Source organism: Bidens hawaiensis, unplaced genomic scaffold (assembly GCF_021521415.1).
Source record: "Bidens hawaiensis isolate Kalapana, Puna unplaced genomic scaffold, B.hawaiensis_p1.1 tig00013628_1, whole genome shotgun sequence".
Classification (NCBI taxonomy): Eukaryota; Viridiplantae; Streptophyta; class Magnoliopsida; order Asterales; family Asteraceae; genus Bidens; species Bidens hawaiensis.
The window spans coordinates 360,669-366,768 of record NW_027492157.1 but is presented as its reverse complement, the minus strand read 5'-3'; positions in this window follow the sequence as shown (position 1 = coordinate 366,768).

The following is a 6,100-nucleotide window of genomic DNA, read 5'->3' as shown; positions in this document are numbered from 1 at the left end:
CTTCCGGTGAGACCCCCGGCTCGATAGTAGTTTTGCATCAAGCCTTGGACATAAGGCACATAACACTCAATCATCGGGACACCGGCTGATCGGTGCATGTGCCCTTGTCTTTCGGCTATCAACGCCACCACATGATGCCTGATTAACCTTCCGCCACTTTTAACGTTATTTTCACGAGATTAGTAAAATAACGTCAAAATTAGTGCAATTTTACTTTTGCTCACCCGAGGGTTTACACATATATACATTATATTATGTATAAGAATATATTGAAAACTAGTTCTCCAAACCTCGTCTTAATGCAAGTGACCCAATTATTGTTGTTTTCTTTTCAAATTCTCTGTTTCTTTTTCTTTTTAATATGCGTCAGTTCTAAAGTCCGTCGTAACACACAAATATATATATTTCCATTTCTATTATTATATGCTCAGCCCATAATCGATTTTTACCATGTTCATATATACAAGCTTAGAGCTTTTGGTTAAGTTACCTTAAACGTAAGAACTCAATGTGTTTAAAACCGGAGCTGAAAATGGTGGTCGTCGGAAAACACGATGACGGAGACGGTCGGTGTTTATGATGGATGTTGCTCGGAAATGGTTAAACGAGGGCCGTATGATTAATGACGGTGCTCGTTTGTTGATAAAAATCGCCTGCGCCGGACCCATTTGGTTGGTAGTCACCGGATAAGAAAAGTTGGCGGCCGGAGAAAGGTAACATAATGTAGATAAGTCGGTTTAGGTGCGAGTCAGGTGGTTTGAGGTCGGTTCGATAATTTAATAGAGGTGGCGGGTATGGTGGTAACATATTACTACGATGGTGGCCGGCAATTGTCGGTTTGGGGTTTCGTATGTAAAAAAAAGTGACTTGGAGGTGGGTAAATTGTCTATAATATATTATATTGCAGTAGATGGGTTAAGAACTTTTCTTATGTGCATTTGAGGGCCATGTTTGTATTTTATAGTGGTGCAAATACAGAGTTGGAAATATTTAGTGTTTTCTAGAAAGATCTATTACAAAATATCAAACATCAAGACAAAATTGTAAGGATACTTAAATAATCATTTTCCCAATATTCATTTTTCTCTATGTAGAGTAAAAGAGATGGTTGCATAGTAATTCATTTGTTTGCTTGAAGAGATGGTAAAATAATTTGATTTGGGAGTTGGTGTGGATTATCAAAAACAGGATGACGGAAAGACTTAGAAATTTATCAAATAACCCAATTACTTTGTACAATATTATTATTATTATTATTATTATTATTATTATTATTATTATTATTATCTCAAAATTGTAGTCCCGAAACTTCATTATTAATTTTATTATAAACAAGAAATATGGTTTATAAGGAAGTCTTTAGTATTTTATGAATTTTACATTTTCAACTTTTGGTTATGTTTCTAAAGATTGTAATTTGAATGTTATGTTGGTTTATCATTATGTTACACAATTATTTGTTTTCATACTAATATTATTTATAACTTGAAGTATGTTGTCGTCCCAAAAATAATATAACAACTTACTCTGTCCTTTAAATTACATGTGTTTATTAGGCAATTTCAATATTTCTACCCGTGTCGTACACGGGTTGATAACCTAATATCTAATATAAACCAAACTCGAATTGAAGTCCCTAAATTCACTTTGCGGCGCCAAACTTCAAGTTTACTATATATAGATAATTACTACTAACTACTATTATATATATATATATATATATATATATATATATATATATATATATATATATATATTATTACGGTTATTTCATTTGTGGAGCCGATTTAGTTGGTATGGATGTGGATGAAGAGTTGACGGAGATTATGGAGGTGAGTGAGGAAGAAGTGGTAGATGACGTTTCTTGCTTGGCGGATATTATGGAGGTTAGTGAGGTTATTTGTGAAAAAGAGATAAAAAAACCCGCTTCGTTAGAATTAAAGGTTAGTCCGTCACATATGGAGTATGCTTACCTTGAAGAGGGCTCGAATTTGCCCGTTATTGTTTCTTCTAAGTTGACGGAGGAAGAGAAGTCAAAGTTGATTGAAGTGTTGAAGTTGCATAAAGGGGCGATTGCATGGAGACTTTCAGATATTCAAGGTATTAGCCCCACGTATTGTACCCACCAGATTTGATGGAAGATGATTATAAACCGGTGGTTCAACCCCAAAGGCGTCTTAACCCAAATATGCAAGAGGTTGTCAAGAAAGAGGTGCTTAAGTTGATGGATGCCGGAATGATTTATCCGATTTCAGATTCTTCATGAGTAAGTTCGACCCAAGTTGTTCCAAACAAAGGGGGGATGACGGTTGTCATGAATGAGAAGAATGAACTTATCCCTTCGCGTACGGTTACCGGTTGGCGTGTATGTATTGACTATCGGAGGTTGAATGATGCCACTCGGAAGGACCATTTTCCGTTGCCGTTTATTGATCAAATGTTGGAGCGTCTCGCAGGTCAGCAATTTTATTGTTTTCTTGATGATATTTCAGGTTATTTTCAGATTCCAATCGCACCGGAAGACTAAGAGAAGACGACTTTTACATGTCCGTATGGCACGTATGCGTATCGTCGCATGCCGTTTGGGTTGTGTAATGCTCTGGCTACCTTTCACCGTTGTATGGTGGCAATGTTTCAGGATATGATAAAGACGTCCATGGAGGTTTTTAGGAACGATTTTTCGGTGTACGGTAATTCTTTCGATCATTGTTTGGGTAATCTTGAGAGGATGTTGAAACGGCGCATTGAGACGAAGTTGATGTTTAATTGGGAAAAGTGTCACTTTATGGTGACGGAAGGGATAGTATAAGGTCATAAAATTTCAAGAGATGGTATAGAGGTGGATCGGGCAAAGATTGACGCAATTAGTAAGCTTCCTCCGCCGAAAAATGTTAAAGCTACACGGAGTTTTCTTGGTCATGAGAGCTTCTACCGACGCACTACGTGAATATCGACCTTCGGCCACACATGTGGTCTGGGGTATTTGCCACACTTTGGCTTAAATGTGTGGCTAAAAGTTCTTTGACCATGTTTGAAAACCTTCCAGAATATTTTGGCCACACATATTATTCTTTATGTGACCATTCTATACCTACTCAGGTACTTTTCGCCACACTTTGAAAAAAACTGTGACAAATACTAGCCACATTATAAAAACGTGTGGCGAAATGTGACATATAGTCATAGTTTGTTTGATCTTTGATACATGTGACCAAAAACACATGCATTAGCCACAAATGTGACTTTTAACTAGCCACATATTTTAAAAGTGTGGCCAAATTTGACAAACGACTACTGTATTGATAAGAGATGTGTCTAAAAGGTAAAAGATATAGCCACTTATATTACGTTGTGTGACCTAATGTCACATTTTCTAGCCACATTTTTAATAAAGTGGCGAAATATGACGAACAACCATTGTATTTATTAGTAATGTGGCTAAAACGCTTAAAATATATGGCCACTTACACGAGGTTGTGTGACCAAAGAGTAGTTTACTTTTATTTTTCATAAGTTTTTTATTGTCACGGATACACTTATTATGTGTGGCTATAAGTTATAAATGGTCACTCTTAAATTTTTTTAGTGTGTCCAAATGTAATTAATGGCCACTTATACGAGGTTGTGTGACCAAAGAGTATCTTAGTTTGCTTTTTATAAGTTTTTTATTGTCACGGATACACTTATTATGTGTGGCTATAAGTGATAAATTGTCACACTTAAATATTTTTAAGTGTGTCAAAATGTAATTAATGGCCACTTATAAGAGGTTGTGTGACCAAAGAGTATCTTAGTTTTGTTTTTTATAAGTTTTTTATTGTCACGGATACACTTATTATGTGTGGCTATAAGTGAGAAATTGTCACACTTAAATATTTTTAAGTGTGTCCAAATGTAATTAATGGCCACTTATATGAGGTTGTGTGACCAAAGAGTATCTTAGTTTTATTTTTTCTAAGTTTTTTATTGTCACGGATACACTTATTATGTGTGGCTATAAGTCATAAATGGTCACACTAAAATATTTTTAAGCGTGCCCAAACATCATTAATAGCCACACGGTGATTTGACGAGTGGCGACGTCATCATTGCCTTTACAATTTCTTATGCCGCCAATTTCAAATTGTCAGGGAGATGTACCGCCGGGTTCCGATGGTGTTTAAATACCAGTCACAATCACAATCCACAATCACAATCACAATCCATAATCAGAATCCACAATCACAATCACAATCACAATCCACCTTTCTTCCGATTATATTTTCCGATAATGGCTTCAACATGGCTCGAACGTGCACCGGGTGCTCAAGCCCCCATCTACTACGACCCCACATTTTTCACCATGCATTTCCACTTTTTTTCCGGCGCCTTCCGAATGAATCAAAGGGTGAGGTTTGTGGACTATGTCCACCCTCACACCTTCACGTACCAACAACTTAACCGAATGGTTAGGTGGCTTGGGTACACGACTGCTGATTATTTCAGCATTGAAATGGTAGTGCCGGAAATCGAGGTGGCGTACATCGAGTTGAACGACTTGGAGCACTTCAAGGCAGTGTCCGTTTATGGGGCATTCCATACTCAGGTGAACCTTCGCCTCCATAGGCTTAGGGACTCCACCTACACCTCCGATGGCATGTACGAGAGGATCATGCCCTCTCATACTCCAGAAGAGAATTCGGATGTAGATTCGGATACGGAATCTGATGGCAGGACTCCAGAATCGGATGTAGATTCCGATATGGAATCGGATGCTAGGAGTTAGTTTTATGTAATTTGGTTTTCTATATTAATGTAAATGTTATTATTGTAAATGTTATTATATTTTGGTATTAATATGTTATGTGAATGTTATTATTAACTTTAAATGTTATTATTATATTTTGGTTGCGTTTTTGAAGCGTAGTTGATGTTGATTTTTTATAAATAACTTTAAAATAGATGTTAGTGTGAGTGAATAACAAAATAGACCTAAAATTTAAGTTTTGGTAGTTGAGACAGTAATTTATTGTAGTTCAGTTGATTTGTAGCGTATCTAGTAAGATAAACTAGTTTTTTCTTTTAATTAACTTGAATGTTGTAGGTTCCCAGCCGGATCTACACATGAGTATCTCGTAACACGAGGGTGCGGAATCCCCACGTATTCGATACGAGTGTCGAGACGATAATTACGTTGAATATAAACAAACACACAAGAGCATAAGATAATACTTGATGTATTGAAAGGACCAACACGTGATACAGAGAATCACACCAAAAAATCGTTCAAAAGACTTAAACAAAATAGCCGAAGTTATGAGTTTATATAACTCGACAACGTCGCCTAACATACTAGGCGAAGTTGTCATAACTTCGCTAATCCTACAAGTTCGCTTAAACATACTAGCGAACATAAAATGACACGTTCAATAATAACTAACAATATAAACGATTACAGACACAACTAAACACGAGATACTGAACTACTGACATCATGCACCAACAGACTCCCCCTTGGCAGTAGCTTCATATCTCTATCTTCTTTCTTGTGTCTTGTAATCCAAAAATCTTGTACCCCTCATCTTCAAGCATGAACGTCCTGACTCACACAGACAGAGACCACCCTCTGGTACTTCTTAGTTTCATCTTTCCACGTAGGAATGTAAAATATCTTCTTATCATGGAGTACTTGCAAATCAGCTTGAGACAAATTAACCAAGTGCATGGGATCATATACTCTTAGAATCTCCTGTTCATTCTCATCTTCCATAACAGCTTCAGCAGTCTAGCAGTCAACACACCACCACTTGAGACCCTTCAACACATTCTTGGGCATCAGCTTCATCGGCACCTCTTTCAAACAACGAATCGGATTATACTTCATCACCATCCAGGGCTTGCCATCAGTCCGCATTCCCCGTTCCTTATCTTCAACCAACTTTCCTTTCTGAGGCTTTAGAAGTTCAAACTTTTTCTCCTTAATAGCTTCATTCAACACTATCTTTCCAATTATTCTAGCAATATCGTTATCACTCCTATTAATCAATCTCAACCGCGCCAAGTCTTTCACCTTAAACTCAGGCAAAGTGTTGAGCGATCTCAAGGCCTTCTCAAAGTACTG